The 20,803-nt window shown below is 45.2% G+C and overlaps 1 protein-coding gene across 1 annotated transcript in view; it reads left to right on the top strand.

The window, feature by feature from the left end:
* The window catches only part of EMP3 (epithelial membrane protein 3 (MAM blood group)), a 74,487-nt gene that overhangs the window by 8,269 nt on the left and 45,415 nt on the right, over positions 1-20,803 (top strand). The gene's annotated exons all lie outside the window — the stretch shown is intronic.

Consider the following 20,803-nt stretch of genomic DNA (forward strand, 5'->3'; position numbering starts at 1 on the left):
AAAATGTAAGTTTTTTTTCCTGAAACTTCCCTCTTAAAATGAATGTGCGTGTTATATGCTTGTGCGTGTTATACGCCGATAAATACAGTATTTTTAATGGTAAAATTAGCTTATATATTGAAATACAGTATTTTGAAATCAGTCAGACTGTTTTAATGTTAAATTTTAAAAGCAGCGGTGTTCTGTCAGATTAGAAAACCTGTGAGATCAGCAGGCTTTCCGCTGCTTTTAAAATTCAACATCAAAACAGTGTCACAGATTTCTAAGACCCCGCCCACAAGCCAGATGTAATTAGGCAGGAATAACAGGTGATTGAAGTCCACATCTTCAAAATGAGAGAAGAAACACACTTGTCACTTGTCACAGATGTCATTGTACGTCGGCTCGCTTTTTTTGGATATGCATTATAGCAAAAAGTTAAATTTTTTTCAAAATTGTCGCTCTTTCTTTGTTTATAGTGCCAAAAATAAAAAAAGCAGAGATGATCAAATACCACCAAAAGAAAGCTCTATTTGTGGGAAAAAAAGGACATCAATTTTGTTTGGGTACAACGTCGCACGACCGCGCAGTTAAAGCGACGCAGTGCCATATCGCAAAAAAATGGCCTGGTCATTAAGGGGGAAAATTCTCAAGTGGTTAACCACTATAGATCCGCGCTATAGCCAAATGACAGCTACAGTGCGGACCTGCTTTGCCGGGACTACGTCCATTGATGTCATCCCGTGCACGAGTGGCCTGCGCACTAGTATTCGCCAGGCAGTATGCATTGCACACTAGCACATTATGAAATACTTACCTTAGAACGATAAAAGTCAATAAGAGTCAGTGAGCCAATCAGGAGATGGAGGGGGTGGGGCCAAGCCCTGGCTCCGTGTCTGAATGGACACACAGAGCAGCGGGTCGGCTCGGGTGCCCCCATAGCAAGCTGTTTGCTCTGGGGTCCACTTGGCAGGAGGGTGGGGCCAGGAGCACCGAAGAGGGACCCAAGATGAGGAGGATCCAGGTTTCTCTGTGCAAAACCATTACACAGAGCAGGTAATTATGCCATGTTTGTTATTTTTCGACAAAAAAAACAAGACTTTAGTATCACTATAATGCATTCTCTGCTTAAAGGTAAAATACCTTCTGCATGCTCCTCCCCCTTAGCCCCCCCCTTATGCTTACCTGAGCCCGATCTCGATCCAGAGATGTGCATAAGAGCAGCAGCTCTCTCAGCTCTTTCCCTCCTCATTGGCTCAGATATAGAAGCGGGAGCCATTGGCAATCACAGCCAGTAAGGAGGGAATGAAGAGCTAGGCCAAGCAGCGCTTTGTGTGTCTTATGGACACACAGAGTGGGGCTTGGGAGCGGTCATGCACGTATCAATCGGCTTGCTATGGAGGCACATGGTGGGGGGAGGAGCCAGGAGCGCTGGTGGAGGACCCCAGAATAGGAGGATAAGGGCTGCTCTGTGCAAAATCATTGCCAAGAGGAGGTAAGCATGACATGTTTGTTATTTTAATAAAAAAACTCAAAGCTTTACCATCACCTTAATTATGTTGAAAACTGCCACAATCCCTTTGTTAAATAGACATGGAACCCACTCCAGTTTCTATTTCACACTTTCCATTTTTCTGCCCCATCAAACTCAAATAAAACTGTGGACAGAATTAAGTGGAATAAATCTTCAAGAAGCCGAATTACAGTATCTCACAAAAGTGAGTACACCCCTCACATTTTTGTAAATATTTTATTATATATTTTCATGTGACAACACTGAAGAAATGACACTTTGTTACATTGTAACAAAGCAATATTTTATTCTATCTTTTCCTGTGACAACGCTGAAGAAATCACACTTTGTCATTTACAATGTAAAGTAGTGAGTGTACAGCTTGTATAACAGTTTAAATTTGCTGTCCCCTCAAAATAACTCAACACACAGCCATTAAAGTCTAAACCGCTGGCAACAAAAGTGAGTACACCCCTAAGTGAAACTGTCCAAATTGGGCCAGATTAGCCGTTTTCCCTCCCGGTGTCATGTGACAAGGTCTCAGGTGGGGCATATGCCCCAGTAGAAGGACCTCTAGTCCGAAACATGTCGGGTTGTGATTGATTTTTTGTTCCTGGTACCACGCTACTTTTTATTGTGATCACTTTTATCTTGGCTGCTGTTATCTGGATTTTTACCCTATTTGGTTTAAAATAAACCTGCTTCTTTGGATTTAAGCACTATGTGGAGCCTTTTTTTCCTTTTCCATGTCCCCATGATGGCTTTGTGAAAGGTGCATTCCTCCTATATACACCTGTCAGAGAAGTGCGTACAACCAGACCTGGAACATCTGATGTCTTTAGGTCGTTTACCATTGCTACAAAGGAACCAGTGGAACCTGCCGTATACGCCTCTACAACAAACATCTATTTGGATCGATCAATCCTTAAGCCTGTATGACACCTAGCCGTACGGCAAACGTGTCCACCTGTTCCGGAAAGCGTATTTGCTCCATTCATTCTTTGCTGTGGATACTGAGTATTGGAACACCACCTCTGTGAAACCACGTAGCACCCTTGAGATACCTCTCACTCATCTTACATTTATACTGCTCACCTTTGTTGAACATTTATATGACCATAATGTTCACGTTATTGGTCGTTAATATGATCATGGACTCACTATAATAATACAATATTGTATTTGGCTTCCTGCATTTTTTATATTTAGTTAATTACTATCATGCTGCACAGCTGATAGTCACATTTGTGTTGATTTTTATGTATAACAAAAATGAGTATACCCCTAAGTGAAAATGTCTAAATTGGGCCCAAAGTGTCACTATTTTGTGTGACCACCATTATTTTCCAGCACTCCCTTAACCCTTTTGAGCATGGAGTTCACCAGAGCATCACTGGAGTCCACTTCCATGACAACATCACAGAGCTGGTGGATGTTAAAGATCTTGCACTCCTCCACCTTCCATTTGAGGATGCCCCACAGATGCTCAATAAGGTTTAGGTCTGGAGACGTGCTTGGCCAGTCCATCACCTTTACCCTCAGCTTCTTTAGCAAGGCAGTAGTCGTCTTGGAGGTGTGTTTGGGGTCGTTATCATATTGGAATACTGCCCTGCGGCTCAGTCTCCGAATGGAGGGGATCATGCTCTGATTCAGTATGTCACAGTACATGTTGGCATTCATGGTTCCCTCAATGAACTGTAGCTCCCCAGTGCCAGCAGCACTCATGCAGCCCCAGAACATGACACTCCCACCACCATACTTGATTGTAGGCAAGACACACTTGTCTTTGTACTCCTCACCTGGTTGCTGCCATACACGCTTGACACCATCTGAACTAATTAAGTTTATCTTGGTCTCATCAGACCACAGGGCATGGTTCCAGTAATCCATGTCCTTAGTCTGCTTGTCTTCAGCAAACTGTTTGCAGGCTTTCTTGTGCATCATCTTTACAAGAGGCTTCCTTCTGGGACGACAGCCATTCAGACCAATTTGATTCAGTGTGCGCGTATAGTCTGAGCATTGACAGGCTGACCCCCCCACCCCTTCAACCTCTGCAGCAATTCTGGCAGCACTCATACGTCTATTTCCCGAAGACAACCTCTGGATATGATGCTGAGCCGTGCACTCAACCTCTTTGGCGGACCATGGCGAGGCCTGTTCTGAGTGGAACCTGTCCTGTTAAACCGCTGTATGGTCTTGGCCATCGTGCTGCAGCTCAGTTTCAGGGTCCTGGCAATCTTCTTATAGCCTAGGCCATCTTTATGTAGAGCAACAATTCTTTTTTTCAGATCCCCAGAGAGTTCTTTGCCATGAGGTGCCATGTTGAACTTCCAGTGACCAGTATGAGAGAGTGAGAGTGATAACACCAAATTTAACACATCTGCTCCCCTTTCACACCTGAGACCTTGTCACATGACACCGGGAGGGAAAACGGCTAATCTGGCCCAATTTGGACATTTTCACTTAGGGGTGTACTCACTTTTGTTGCCAGCGGTTTAGACAATAATGGCTGTGTGTTGAGTTATTTTGAGGGGACAGCAAATTTAAACTGTTATACAAGCTGTACACTCACTACTTTACATTGTAAATGACAAAGTGTGATTTCTTCAGCGTTGTCACAGGAAAAGATAGAATAAAATATTTACAAAAATGTGTGGGGTGTACTCACTTTTGTGAGATACTGTATGTCTACTGAGAGCCACACCTATTTCACTCCAGAAAAAAAATATATAGCAAGGAACCCTCATCATAGTAACAATTGCAATATACAGCATTTTATCTAAGAGAAAGAGGCCATAAACCATTTCCTGAAGTATTCCGCTGCAGAGTTATCTAAGGAAGTGAAGCCTTTATCGACTGGAGAACAGCTGGGGCCATGTACAGTTTGAAACTGACTGAGGGCCACAAAGAAGTGAGAAAAAAGAAAAAAGCCCCCCCCCCCATGTCAAGTCAAAGCTTAATTAGCTAGATTTTAAAACATTTAAAACAATGCTGTATTCCAGTTAGAGCATAGGCATTCTTTAAACTGTGAATTCAGCATGGGGGGACTATTTCTGGCTACATAACCTCATCTTAGCATTCCAGTCATACTGAGGGAATGTGTATATATTTTGAAGGCCTCAGAAGAAGAGACGGGAACCACCCATTGCTCAATACTCAGAGTCATAGAGCTGGAAGGAAGGGTATTCGATCCTAAACAGATGTAGCTAGTGTGCTACACATGTTGCCTCCTAGCAGGCCAAGCACGATGATAACTTCATGGCAGACAGCCAAGGGAAGCTATACTTTTCCTTGGGATCCAAGCAACAGATTAGCAATAGGATGGGCCACTAGCACTCCTTCCTAAACTCTGTCTCTGCTGAAGACTGTTGCAGTTTCTCCATTATGGAACATGTTGTATGAAGAGAAAGTTTTGTGCATTGCCCGGTTAAAAAACAACTGAATAAGGAAAGAAATATAAGAGAAAACTAAAGTGAAAGACTCAGTTTTTATATATATTCTGTATTTAAGAGTAGGAAAATCTGTGTTCACACGTACTTACTGTATTTATTGGTGTATAGCACTCACTTTTTCACCATGAAAATTGGGTGCAAATAGTGTGTGCGTGTTATACGCCAATACTTTAATTTTAGCTGCCTCGGGGGGGGGGGGACAGGGAAGGGGGCAGGACGAGCGCCGTCAGATTACATACAGTGAGAAACTCCTGTTTACTTGGTGGCCTCTGTAATAGGAAGTCCCGTCTCCTGGGCTGCCATTGGACCACTGTTCTGTCTATCATAGGAGATTCTCACTGTATGTAATCTGTCGGTGCTCATCCCACCCCCCTCCCTGTCCCCTCTAGGCTGCAGATGGGCATCGATCAGGCTGCACTGAAGGCAATGGTGAGGCTGCATTGATATAAACTGATGAGGCTGCATTGATGGCACTTGTGAGGCTGCAGATGGGCACTGACCCTTATTTTGCTTCAAAGTTCCTTATTTAAAATTTAAGTTTTTTTCCTGAAACTTCCCTCTGAAAATGAATGTGCGTGTTATACGCCTGTGCGTGTTATACACCGATAAATATGGTACTTACACTTTAATGGTTGGTTCACACTTGCATCACCCTCTGAAGAGCTCTGAAGCTCTGAAGAGCTTAAAGGGGTGGTTGGGGGGAGACCCCTGACCACAGATGTAAATTGGGCCTAAAGAATAAATCCAAACAAAACTTTTTATTTTCTTTTTCAACAGAGCAGATAAGAGCCAGAATCTGTTAAAGTGATTTTAAAGTCAACATTTTTTTTTTACCTGAATGCATTCCCTGCATTAAGTTAAAAAAAACATCCCAGTAGTTGCATTGCCCCCACCTCCCTAAACACTTACCTGAAACTTTTCTTAATCCAGAGGTGTGCCCTGTGCCCCTCTGAAGCAGTGCTCCCCCTCTTCCTCTTCTCACAGGACACGGGGGGGGGGGGGGGGTGGCATTGGCTCCTACTGCTGTCAATAAAGTCCTATGAGGAGGGAGGGGGGATGCAGGGCTGGGCCATGCTGTCTGTGTCTATGGATGCAAATAGAGCCCACCCGCACAAATGCCCCTATAGCAGCCCGCTTGCTCTAACGGCACTCACAAAGGAGAAGGAGCGGAGAAAGCCAGTGGGGTACCACAGGAAAGGTGGTAAGGGGCTGCTCTGTGCAATTGCACAGAGCAGATAAGTATGACTTTATAACCATAGAAAGTTTTTATTGCTGTCTGTATCCTCACTGGGGACATTTCTTCTTAGCAACATCAGGGCAAGAAATAAGAGGATGAGAGTGTCACCAGGACAGAAAACATGAAGAGCAATAAACCTGACAGATTTTCTAACCAACATTCTATTAAATCAATGTGCTTTTATAGTTGTCTCTGTCTCCAGCAGAGAGTTATCACTTGCAGTCCTGGTGGCAGAAACTCAGGGAAATAAAAACATGATAAAGGTTTCAAATTGGCGCTTTAAAAGGGCTATACCACCCAAGGCTGGTAGGAGGGACTCCTGATCATGTGGCACTATGATTGGTTGCACAGTGCTAACGTCTTTGTAAGCCCATACTATTGGCCCCCAATCGTCGGTAGTTGACTGTTTGCTGTTGGTGACAACTCAGTCACAGTTCTAGGGCCACCATTGGAGTGTGCCCCAGAACAAGACAGCGACACAGATATACAGCAGCTGGACATTAAGACGCACCTGTCTGCCCATGCATATATGCTTATTGCTGTCCTAAAGGGGTCAAAGTTGACCTATCATCAGATATGCATGATAAGTAATGGTTATTTGCATTTTTTTTTATTATTACTTTTAGAAATCACACTACTCTCTCCAACAATGACATGTAAATCCTGGTGCCTGTGCAGTTTTGGGCTTTGTTCACAACTATCTTATCCTACTTTTTTTGGTGGGGCGCAAACAAACTGAAAAGTTTTGAAAAAAAACCCCATCAATCACAGCAACTGTGCCTATCAAACACAGCCATTGTGCCCATCGAACACAGCCACTGTGCCCATCAAAATGCAGCCACTGTGCCCATCAAATGCAGCCACTGTGCCTATCAAATGCAGCCACTGTGCCATATCAAATGCTCCCACTGTGCCATCAAATGCTGCCACTGCGCCCCATCAAATACAGTGTGTCCATCTTATGAAGCCACTGTGCCCATCAAATGCAGCCTCACCGTGTCTCATCAAATGCAGCCTCACTGTCCCATCAAATGCAGCCTCACTGTCCCATCAAATGCAGCCTCACTGTCCCATCAAATGCAGCCTGTGTCCCATCAAATGCAGCCTCACTGTCCCAACAAATTCAGCCTGTGTCCCATCAAATGCAGCCTGTGTCCCATCAAATACAGCCTCACTGTCCCATCAAATGCAGCCTCACTGTCCCATCAAATGCAGCCTGTGTCCCATCAAATGCAGCCTCACTGTCCCAACAAATTCAGCCTGTGTCCCATCAAATGCAGCCTGTGTCCCATCAAATGCAGCATCACTGTCCCATCAAATGCAGCCTGTACCCCATCAAATGCAGCCCATGTCCCATCAAATGCAGCCTCACTGTCCCATCAAATGCAGCCTCACTGTCCCATCAAATGCAGCCTCACTGTCCCATCAAATGCAGCCCATGTCCCATCAAATGCAGCCTCACTGTCCCATCAAATGCAGCCTCACTGTCCCATCAAATGCAGCCTGTGTCCCATCAAATGCAGCCTGTGTCCCATCAAATGCAGCCTCACTGTCCCATCAAATGCAGCCTAACTGTCCCATCAAATGCAGCCTGTGTCCCATCAAATGCAGCCTCACTGTCCCATCGAATGCTGCCTCACTGTCCCATCAAATGCAGCCTGTGTCCCATCAAATACACCCTCACTGTCCCATCAAATGCAGCCTGTGTCCCATCAAATGCAGCATCACTGTCCCATCAAATGCAGCCTGTGCCCCATCAAATGCAGCCCATGTCCCATCAAATGCAGCCTCACTGTCCCATCAAATGCAGCCTCACTGTCCCATCAAATGCAGCCTGTGTCCCATCAAATGCAGCCTGTGTCCCATCAAATGCAGCCTCACTGTCCCATCAAATGCAGCCTAACTGTCCCATCAAATGCAGCCTGTGTCCCATCAAATGCAGCCTCACTGTCCCATCAAATGCAGCCTGTGTCCCATCAAATGCAGCCTCACTGTCCCATCAAATGCAGCCTGTGTCCCATCAAATGCAGCCTCACTGTCCCATCAAATTCAGCCTGTGTCCCATCAAATGCAGCCTCACTGTCCCATCAAATGCAGCCTGTGTCCCATCAAATGCAGCCTCACTGTCCCATCAAATGCAGCCTGTGTCCCATCAAATGCAGCCTCACTGTCCCATCAAACCCCCCCCCCCATTCTCTGCGGGACGGTCCGGACCGGCACTTACCTTGCTGTGGTGTCCTCTCCTCCTGCTGTGTCTCCTTCAGTGGGCACTGGCAGCGGCGGTGGAGGAGTCCGATCCTCATACTTCCTCAGCTCCAGCGCATAATTTAATAATTGATATGTACAGTATAATCACAGAAAACCTTTGAGTGAAGATTTTAAACTCCTTTGGTAAATCAGCCCAATTGTTTTCACCTCCCCCGCAGTCCAACTCTCTGGTCCAACTCTAAAGTCACATTTTGGTGCATTGCATTTAGGGCAGCCCATTAATTTTAATGGTAAGCCCTACGCATAAAAATCAGATGAAAGAAGTGTGAGCGCCTGTTTTTTAGATTGTGTTGTGCGTGATTTCTCAGGCAGGTTACCAAGGTGCGCTGGGGTGCCATTAAGAATTAATAGACCTGCAAAAAGGATGTGTGTTTTTGTTCGCTGAAGGAGAATTCACAATTGTGTTTGTGTTCCTGCATTACACAAATGTGAACAGAGCCTAAGCATCTTAGGTGTTTGACAGTTCTGGGAGCTGATGAAAGTGTCCACCATTACATTCCATTCTTCTTCTAATCCCAATGTCACTATAGGCCACAACACTGATGGGGTTTAAAGGATGAAACCACAGTATTTGGCAGGTTACATTGACAAACCCTGCTCCCAGAGGTGTTGAATGTTGAACAGACTGATGAAAGCTGCACCACTGGAATGGAGTAGAGGTAGGAAATGTGGGCCTCCAGAAAAGTGAATATAATGGAGAGTGCAAAATCTGGTGTAGATGTGCATGGTAGCCAATCAGCTTCTAACTTCAGCTTTTTTCAGTTAAGCTTTGGGAATAAAACCTGGAAGCTGATTGGTTTCTATGCAGAGCTACCAATAACATCTATAAACACACCTGTGCTGGAATACTGCAGAGAAAATCTGCTGTCATGTCTTCTTCTAATCTCCATCTTTCCTCTATTATGGGCGCTCTGTTACCAGTTCACAGACCATAATGTATTCTCATCTGGATTTAGAGAAATGCTCGGCAGCATGGCTTCCTCCCTGCATCAAAAGAAACACAACTCTATGGGTCTGACCTATTTTGTCCTTATTTCCCATTTACGAATGTTAGTAAGCAATGGGGGTTATTTACTAAAGGCAAATGCACTTTGCACTACAAGTACACTTGGAAGTGTAGTCGCTGTAGATCTGAGGGGGACATACAAGGAAAATAAAAAACAGCATTTTTGCTTTCACATGGTTGGATGATAAAATCATCAGCAGAGCTTCCCCTAATTCCAGAGCTTCCCTTTTAGATCTACAGCGATCTACTTGCAGTGCACTTGTAGTGCAAAAGTGGATTCGCCTTTCGTAAATAACCCCCAATATGTCTGATTTGTGAAGCTTCTTTATAGTCTGGAACATGCAAAAGGAAAGTCGCATTGCTGTCTGTGACGAATGGTAGAAGGAAGCAGAAAGTTTTCTTATTACATAGTAATAAAATCTACTAAATGGGAAGTTTTCAGAGCAGAACCGTGGAAAGCACATGGCAAGAGAGGGAATGCTTTGTGTGGTCAGATGACTCCCATCTGCTTTTCATAAAAACACAAGGACATTTTTGTGCAAGTCACAGGAAGCCAGAAAAGAAGATCATTTGTTCCTTTCCGTCCCTAAGTGTGTGAGTGTTCAGGCTGAATCCTCCATCAGAGCTTTCAGGCTCCAAATGAGTGCAACTGAAAATAATCCCATGGCCGTTCACTGTTGGGTGGCCATAACAGGCTGCTGTATAGGATTCTTGAGTGCTTCTCTGGAGACCCTGATGACCCTACACACATTCTTGCTAGTTTGAGAGAGAAAACACTGGATATAGCAACAGCAACTGTGCTCTCTTAACCCCAGAATGACAGAGGAGAACAGTGGTAATGTGACACAACTCTATAGGAAGGTCGTTCCCATACATCTTTTTAATGTTGGTAATGCCACAAAGAAAGCGATAAAATATATATAACCCCTACTTTCATAGCTCTACATCTGCAGCAAGTTATTCCATGTATTCAGTTAAAGGGTCCATCCACCAAAAAGAAATACTTCAGTCTTCAGCAGATGCCAGTGGGTTCAATAATGGGGTTGATTTACTAAAAAAATAAAAACCGTTCAGTTGGGAAAGTAAATGTTCACGTTTTGAACTTGTATGTAAGGCACGTACTAAGGTGAAGCTCTGTTCAATTTAAATCCCCAATCATGTGCAAGGGAAATAAAAAAAACAGGATTTTTGCTGCAAATGATTGGATGATTGATTTGAACATAGGCATATGGAAAAATGCAGCGCATGTACAAATGAATATAGGTCTTTAAAATGGTGAAACAGTCAAGAAATAACTAATTGACCACAGGTGCCTTGAAACACAAACGTCCATAGATGGATGTAAATGTCCAACCGCACAGGAGGTATAAGTACTCCAAGGGGTGGTGATGGTCTGATGGTTGTCAGAAAACACCTGGCATCATACAGCGACTTCCCAACCGAGAAACCGGGTCCCAATGGGTCATTCAGAGAAAGTGCAAAAAAGCCTCTTACCAGATCCTGTGGATTCCCATGTCAGCGACAGGGAATCGCATGCGCAGTTTGTCACAAATGACGTGGAATGGGAGCTCAGGAATCGCCAATCTCTTGGATTGTGGTCTGTATGGATCTCGGCCGACAACCGGATGGGTCCTCACAACGAACCGTCCTCACACCGAACCGCCCCAGCGTGCATCAGAAGTTTCACAAACGGTCCCCCGAAAGGAGCAGTTGGAGGGACTGGATCTCATGCGGTAAATGTGGAAACAAAAAGAATGTGCCTCCACATGGTGCAGATAAAAAAGGGTGTTTTTATTGACAAAAACGACCATACACAAATAAAAGCGTGATCACGGTGGATAAAAACAAATGGGCAACAAAGAGAGTGGTGTATGTACCCGACGCGTTTCGACCTAGGGGTCTTCAACAGGGGCATTGCCCCTGTTGAAGACCCCTAGGTCGAAACGCGTCGGGTACATACACCACTCTCTTTGTTGCCCATTTGTTTTTATTCACCGTGATCACGCTTTTATTTGTGTATGGTCGTTTTTGTCAATAAAAACACCCTTTTTTATCTGCACCATGTGGAGGCACATTCTTTTTGTTTCCACATTTACCGCATGAGATCCAGTCCCTCCAACTGCTCCTTTCGGGGGACCGTTTGTGAAACTTCTGATGCACGCTGGGACGGTTCGGTGTGAGGACGGTTCGTTGTGAGGACCCATCCGGTTGCCGGCCGAGATCCATACAGACCACAATCCAAGAGATTGGCGATTCCTGAGCTCCCATTCCACGTCATTTGTGACAAACTGCGCATGCGATTCCCTGTCGCTGACATGGGAATCCACAGGATCTGGTAAGAGGCTTTTTTGCACTTTCTCTTAATGACCCATTGGGACCCGGTTTCTCGGTTGGGAAGTCGCTGTATGATGCCAGGTGTTTTCTGACAACCATCAGACCATCACCACCCCTTGGAGTACTTATACCTCCTGTGCGGTTGGACATTTACATCCATCTATGGACGTTTGTGTTTCAAGGCACCTGTGGTCAATTAGTTATTTCTTGACTGTTTCACCATTTTAAAGACCTATATTCATTTGTACATGCGCTGCATTTTTCCATATGCCTATTTTGTTGTTTTTGTCAAACTGTATGCAGCAGCTTTCATTCATTTTACTGGTTAGCGCGGTGTTTTCTATTTACCTCTGACATTGATTTGAACATAGCTTTATTGTATTCCAGTAAACAGCCACATTACTAAGCAGACATTCTCTATTCCTCAGCTGGCCAAACATGGATTGAAATTCAGCCAGTTCAGTAGGGACAAGCTGAAGTTTGATCCATCTATGGCCACTGTGGTTAAACAAAAATCAGTCTACTGCCTGGCATCCAATGCTTTATCCTGGCCTAGGCCGACAAGGCCCAGGCCTAGGGCAGCACTTTGCAGAGGGTAGCATGGAAAGAGTCCCCGCCAGCTTGCGCTACACTGTTAGTGTAGCACCAATCTTATGGGGTGGACTGGGCTGAGAGGCAAATTAGTCTAGCGCCCCCATAAAGTGGCTGCACTGCTTCCGGTATGCGGGCGACCGGCATTCCGCAACTGTGGGGGGGGGGCGCCGTTTCTAATTTTGACTGTCCTATCATCCTGGACCACAAACCTTCCTCACCGTGCTATATGTTTTCTACTGCACCATTGTCATGGTTATATCTTCTTAGTCCTCTCCATAACATTATCAGAAATTTTTGCTTAAAGTAGAAGTAAAGGCAACACTTTTTTTCTTTCATTTTGGATAGAGTAAGGGAGGGTTATAGCCCCTGACAGTTTATTTTTTACCATCCCTGTCCCATAGCCAAACAGGAAATGAGAGGAAATCTATGCAAATTAAGGGAATCCATTATCCACCCCCCCAGGCCCTCAGAACTAGTGTCCCCACTTGAAAATTTCAGAGCGGGCCTTAAGCAGCAAGGGGTGTGGCCTTGCCTTGACAGGAAGGGGTGGGTCATATTCAAATTAGGGGTGCGTGAGTTTATTTAGGCCTAGGGCAGCAAAAAACCTAAATACACTACTGCTGACATCTGTTCAACCGCTTTGTCGGATTTAACCACTCAATCAGCACTGCGGGAAGTCTTCCGTTTTCCATCACAATACAAAGACACCGCAGGAGGATTCCCCCCATCCCCTTTGTTACCACTTTCTTAGCGCTGCACTTTTCTTTTCACTATGTATTTTTCACAGGTTTAGATCACTTGTTTTCGTGAGCTTTTCAGAGACCTCCTTTACATCAGATGTCCCCATCAGAGTCCTTCTTTATATCAGATGTCCCCATCAGAGTCCTCCTTTACATTAGATGTCCTCATCAGAGTCCCCCTTTACATTAGATGTCCCCAGCAGAGTCCCCCTTTACATTAGATGTCCCCAGCAGAGTCCCCCTTTACATTAGATGTCCCCATCAGAGTCCTCCTTTACATTAGATGTCCCCATCAGAGTTCTCCTTTACATTAGATGTCCCCATCAGAGTCCTCCTTTACATTAGATGTCCCCATCAGAGTCCTCCTTTACATTAGATGTCCCCATCAGAGTCCCCCTTTACATCATATATCCCCATCAGAGTCCTCCTTTACATCAGATGTCACCATCAGAGTCCTCCTTTACATTAGATGTCCCCAGCAGAGTCCTTCTTTACATCAAATGTCACCATCTGAGTCCTCCTTTACATTAGATGTCCCCACCAGAGTCCCCATTTACATTAGATGCCCCCATCAGAGTCCTCCTTCACATTAGATGTCCCCATCAGAGTCCCCCTTTACATTAGATGTCCCCATCAGAGTCCCCCTTTACATTAGATGTCCCCAGCAGAGTCCTCCTTTACATCAAATGTCACCATCAGAGTACTCCTTTACATTAGATGCCCCTAGCAGAGTCCTTCTTTACATCAGATGTCACCATCGGAGTCCTCCTTTACATTAGATGTCCCCACCAGAGTCCCCCTTTACATTAGATGCCCCCATCAGAGTCCTCCTTTACATCAGATGTCCCCATCAGAGTCCCCCTTTTACATTAGATGTCCCCATCAGAGTCCTCCTTTACATCAGATGTCCCCATCAGAGTCCCCCTTTTACATTAGATGTCTCCATCAGATTCCTCCGTTACATCAGATGTCCCAGAGTCCCCCTTTACATCAGATGTCCCCATCAGAGTTCCTCTTTGCATTAGATGTCCCCATCAGAGTCCTCCTCTACATTAGATGCCCCCATCAGAGTTCTCCTTTACATTAGATGTCCCCATCAGAGTCCTCCTTTACATTAGATGTCCCCATCAGAGTCCTCCTTTACATTAGATGTCCCCATCAGAGTCCCCCTTTATACCGGATGTCCCCACCAGAGTCCCCCTTTTACATTAGATGTCCACATCAGAGTCCCCCTTTTACATTAGATGTCCCCATCAGAGTCCTCCTTTACATCAGATGTCCCTATCAGAGTCCCCCTTTTACATTAGATGTCCCCATCAGAGTCCCCTTTTACATTAGATGTCCCCATCAGATTCCTCCGTTACATCAGATGTCCCCATCAGAGTCCTCCTTTACATCAGATGTCCCCATCAGAGTCCCCCTTTTACATTAGATGTCTCCATCAGATTCCTCCGTTACATCAGATGTCCCAGAGTCCCCCTTTACATCAGATGTCCCCATCAGAGTTCCTCTTTGCATTAGATGTCCCCATCAGAGTCCTCCTTTACATTAGATGTCCCCATCAGAGTCCTCCTTTACATTAGATGTCCCCATCAGAGTCCCCCTTCATATCGGATGTCCCCACCAGAGTCCCCCTTTTACATTAGATGTCCACATCAGAGTCCCCCTTTTACATTAGATGTCCCCATCAGAGTCCTCCTTTACATCAGATGTCCCCATCAGAGTCCCCCTTTTACATTAGATGTCCCCATCAGAGTCCCCCTTTTACATTAGATGTCCCCATCAGATTCCTCCGTTATATCAGATGTCCCCATCAGAGTCCTCCTTTACATCAGATGTCCCCATCAGAGTCCTTCTTTATATCAGATGTCCCCATCAGAGTCCTTCTTTATATCAGATGTCCCCATCAGAGTCCTCCTTTACATTAGATGTCCCCATCAGAGTCCCCCTTTACATTAGATGTCCCCAGCAGAGTCCTCCTTTACATTAGATGCCCCCAGCAGAGTCCTCCTTTACATCAGATGTCACCATCGGAGTCCTCCTTTACATTAGATGTCCCCACCAGAGTCCCCCTTTACATTAGATGCCCCATCAGAGTCCTCCTTCACATTAGATGTCCCCATCAGAGTCCTCCTTTACATCAGATGTCCCCATCAGAGTCCCCCTTTTACATTAGATGTCCCCATCAGAGTCCCCCTTTTACATTAGATGTCCCCATCAGAGTCCTCTTTTACATCAGATGTCCCCATCAGAGTCCCCCTTTTACATTAGATGTCCCCATCAGAGTCCCCCTTTTACATTAGATGTCCCCATCAGAGTCCTCTTTTACATCAGATGTCCCCATCAGAGTCCCCCTTTTACATTAGATGTCCCCATCAGAGTCCCCCTTTTAAATTAGATGTCTCCATCAGATTCCTCCGTTACATCAGATGTCCCCATCAGAGTTCCCCTTTGCATTAGATGTCCCCATCAGAGTCCTCCTCTACATTAGATGCCCCCATCAGAGTTCTCCTTTACATTAGATGTCCCCATCAGAGTCCTCCTTTACATCAGATGTCCCCATCAGAGTCCCCCTTTTACATTAGATGTCCCCATCAGATTCCTCCGTTACATCAGATGTCCCAGAGTCCCCCTTTACATCAGATGTCCCCATCAGAGTTCCCCTTTGCATTAGATGTCCCCATCAGATTCCTCCTTTACATCAGATGTCACCATCAGAGTTCTCCTTTACATTAGATGCCCCCAGCAGAGTCCTTCTTTACATCAGATGTCACCATCGGAGTCCTCCTTTACATTAGATGTCCCCACCAGAGTCCCCCTTTACATTAGATGCCCCCATCAGAGTCCTCCTTCACATTAGATGTCCCCATCAGAGTCCTCCTTTACATCAGATGTCCCCATCAGAGTCCCCCTTTTACATTAGATGTCCCTATCAGAGTCCCCCTTTTACATTAGATGTCCCCATCAGAGTCCTCCTTTACATCAGATGTCCCTATCAGAGTCCCCCTTTTACATTAGATGTCTCCATCAGATTCCTCCGTTACATCAGATGTCCCAGAGTCCCCCTTTACATCAGATGTCCCCATCAGAGTTCCTCTTTGCATTAGATGTCCCCATCAGAGTCCTCCTCTACATTAGATGCCCCCATCAGAGTTCTCCTTTACATTAGATGTCCCCATCAGAGTCCTCCTTTACATTAGATGTCCCCATCAGAGTCCCCCTTTATATCGGATGTCCCCACCAGAGTCCCCCTTTTACATTAGATGTCCACATCAGAGTCCCCCTTTTACATTAGATGTCCCCATCAGAGTCCTCCTTTACATCAGATGTCCCTATCAGAGTCCCCCTTTTACATTAGATGTCCCCATCAGAGTCCCCTTTTACATTAGATGTCCCCATCAGATTCCTCCGTTACATCAGATGTCCCCATCAGAGTCCTTCTTTATATCAGATGTCCCCATCAGAGTCCCCCTTTTACATTAGATGTCCCCATCAGAGTCCTCCTTTACATCAGATGTCCCCATCAGAGTCCCCCTTTTACATTAGATGTCTCCATCAGATTCCTCCGTTACATCAGATGTCCCAGAGTCCCCCTTTACATCAGATGTCCCCATCAGAGTTCCTCTTTGCATTAGATGTCCCCATCAGAGTCCTCCTTTACATTAGATGTCCCCATCAGAGTCCTCCTTTACATTAGATGTCCCCATCAGAGTCCCCCTTCATATCGGATGTCCCCACCAGAGTCCCCCTTTTACATTAGATGTCCACATCAGAGTCCCCCTTTTACATTAGATGTCCCCATCAGAGTCCTCCTTTACATCAGATGTCCCCATCAGAGTCCCCCTTTTACATTAGATGTCCCCATCAGAGTCCTCCTTTACATCAGATGTCCCCATCAGAGTCCTTCTTTATATCAGATGTCCCCATCAGAGTCCTCCTTTACATCGGATGTCCCCATCAGAGTCCCCCTTTACATTACATGTCCCCATCAGATTCCCCCTTTATATCAGATGTCCCCATCAGAGTCCTCCTTTATATTAGATGTCCCCATCAGAGTCCTCCTTTACATTAGATGTCCCCATCAGAGTCCCCCTTTACATCAGGTGTCCCCATCAGAGTCCTCCTTTACATTAGATGTCCCCATCAGAGTCCCCCTTTACATCGGATGTCCCCATCAGAGTCCCCCTTTACATTACATGTCCCCATCAGATTCCCCCTTTACATCAGATGTCCCCATCAGAGTCCTCCTTTATATTAGATGTCCCCATCAGAGTCCCCCTTTACATTAGATGTCCCCATCAGAGTCCCCCTTTACATCAGGTGTCCCCATCAGAGTCCTCCTTTACATTAGATGTCACCATCAGAGTCCTCCTTTACATTAGATGTCCCCATCAGAGTCCTCCTTTACATCAGATGTCCCCATCAGAGACCCCCTTTTACATTAGATGTCCCCATCAGAGTCCCCCTTTACATCAGATGTCCCCATCAGAGTCTTCCTTTATATTAGATGTCCCCATTAGAGTCCCCCTTAACATCAGGTGTCCCCATCAGAGTCCTCCTTTACATTAGATGTCCCTATCAGAGTCCTCCTTTACATTAGATGTCCCCATCAGAGTCCTCCTTTACATCAGATGTCCCCATCAGAGTCCCCCTTTACATCAGATGTCCCCATCAGAGTCCCCTTTTACATCAGGTGTCCCCATCAGAGTCCTCCTTTACATTAGATGTTCCCATCAGAGTCCTCCTTTACATTAGATGTCCCCATCAGAGTCCCCCTTTACATCAGATGTCCCCATCAGAGTCCCCCTTTACATCAGGTGTCCCCATCAGAGTCCTCCTTTACATTAGATGTCCCCATCAGAGTCCTCCTTTACATTAGATGTCCCCATCAGAGCCCTCCTTTACATTAGATGTCCCCATCAGAGTCCCCCTTTACATCAGATGTCCCCATCAGAGTCCCCCTTTACATCAGATGTCCCCATCAGAGTCCCCTTTTACATCAGGTGTCCCCATCAGAGTCCTCCTTTACATTAGATGTCCCCATCAGAGTCCTCCTTTACATTAGATGTCCTCATCAGAGTCCCCCTTTACATCAGATGTCCCCATCAGAGTCCCCCTTTACATCAGGTGTCCCCATCAGAGTCCTCCTTTACATTAGATGTCCCCATCAGAGTCCTCCTTTACATTAGATGTCCCCATCAGAGCCCTCCTTTACATCAGATGTCCCCATCAGAGTCCCCCTTTACATTAGATGTCATCATCGGAGTCCTCCTTTACATTAGATATCACCATCAGAGTCCCCCTTTACATTAGATGTTCCCATCAAAGCCCCCCTTTACATTAGATGTCCCCATCAGAGTCCCCCTTTACATCAGATGTCCCCATCAGAGTCCCCCTTTACATTAGCTTCGCCTTACACCTGTGTGCCCAGTATCCCACACACTTAAAGGGGCAGTATTGGTTTTATTTTAATGACATTTTTTTTATGATGAGTACCTGGGGGGGGGGGCGCCACTGTCCCATGCACTTTTTGGGCCATAATGAGTGACAATCTCATGTCTGTGCTGGTAGGTAGATGAATGTCAGTTGTCATGCTCTGCAGAGAAAATAGAAATGATAGAATTTGGAACAACTGATTTCATTATTATTGTTCTCAGTAAGGCACCAGCAGCTCCTGCATGCACCATTCTCCTGTTTCCTCTCTGCATCGATAGAAACTTTTGAGGTCCCCAATATCAAGCCTGCATGGTTGTAGGGGTGCTTCAAAGATTTGCTGCTCTAAAGGAGACAGATCACTCTCACCACCCTTTAAAAACTACTGTATGGTCAGCCTTACTGTTTCAGTGGTAGTATCCTGCTTTGGGACTACTGGACAGGAAGTCAGGCATTTGCACAAACCCACTATATCTACTTTACCTTTACACACACATGAACTTTAATGGCATCACAGTGCAGTGGAAGAACTTGACTGGCCTGCACAGTCCTGACCTCAACCCGATAGAACGCCTATGGGATGAATTAGAGCCAAGACTGTGATCCAGGTCTTCTCGTCCAACATCAGTGCCTGACCTCACAAATGCGCTTCTATAAGAATGGTCAAACATTCCCATAGACACACTCCTAAACCTTGTGGACAACCTTCCCAGAAGAGTTGAAGCTGTTATAGCTGCAAAGGTTGGGCCAACTCAATATTGAACCCTACAAACTAAGACTGGGATGCCATTAAAATTCATGTGAAAAGGCAGGCGTCCCAATAATTTTGCCAATATTGTGTATTTTAATAAAACAAGCATCAAAGTTCTTTTTTCCTATGTTATATACAGCTCTCACATGACCCCACTCTTTCCCAGCCTGTTTGATGGGAAACATAAGCAAGAGGTCCCAGTCCTATTCTGTTGGTCACATGTTAAAAAAAAGCCTTTTAAATACAGAGTAAAAATAAATATTTAATATCAATAAACTGTTTTAAATTGTCATACAAAGTTATATTTGAAATAAAACCTTTATTATTTTGTGGAAATAACATGGTGTGGGCATATTTGTGACAGTCACAGGCTGTGTCACGCCCCTCCAGCCTGTGTCTTAGAATAAGAGGGAGATGAAGCCACCATTAATCTACATGTATTATCCCGCCCCCCATTGTGTTTAGCTGGTTAGTGGGCATGGAGGAGGAGGGAGGGAGTGGGCTGTCATTTACCACTGTGTATACGCCCACATGTGTGATTCTATAGTCACATGGGCTGCTCAGAGGTGATAGGGAGGAAATGCTCAGTATAGAAACACACTGAAAACTGAGCATGTGCAGAGTTGCCACCACAGCTGCAAAATCACTAGCTGAATTGTGGACCTGGGCAGAAGGTTGAGAAGCAGCAGGATCATCCATTTTTTTTGCAGAATACAGAAAATGAATCTTATAGTGACTGAATATGAACAGCATGTAACACAGCATTTACTGAGAGTTTTTTATGATGTGGGTTTAGTGACACTTTAGGGTAATCTTAAGCATTTTGTGTTAGCAGCGTGAATAATGGCTAAGACACAGAGAGAATTCTGATAAGGGTAACTCCCATGATCTTAGGATCCTAGGCATGGTTCCACATGACAGAGAAGCAGAACTCCCGCGTTACCTTCAGTCTTGTACAGTGGTCCTTTCACTTACTCAGATTTCTCTGTACTCTCACAGGGTGTAATAGACACTGCAGCATGTCAGATAGAGCCAGGCTCAATACCTGTCTGGAGGACGTCGAGCAACATCTCGCCATGTCCTGCCCAGACTTACTGTCACCGGCCTGCTCCTTTCATTTATTGGATCCATTTATTTATTCTTCCAATCATGGAGGATCAGCATTACATGTTGGCATGAATTAAATGGTCTGCATGTCAGGTTGAAAAACACAGTTTGCCTAGGAAAGCCCAATCTTCCAGATTGACATCCATTGAGGCATTTTAATATTTGCAAAACAGCAGCCTAGGTTAGGGTGAGAATATGATCTTGTGGAACCCCTCAGGGTCAGCACCTTTTTGATTTACTGCCCTTAATAGCCTTGTTATACTGGGGTTTAAGTGGTTCTAAAGTTAAAATGTTTCTATGTTAGGGGTAACGTTAGATGAAAAATGCCCCACTAACTGTCCTAGCCTCCCCTGCCCCTAAACACTTACCTAGTTGCTCTCACCAGTCCA

This window comes from Aquarana catesbeiana, linkage group LG10, assembly GCF_042186555.1.
Source record: "Aquarana catesbeiana isolate 2022-GZ linkage group LG10, ASM4218655v1, whole genome shotgun sequence".
Classification (NCBI taxonomy): Eukaryota; Metazoa; Chordata; class Amphibia; order Anura; family Ranidae; genus Aquarana; species Aquarana catesbeiana.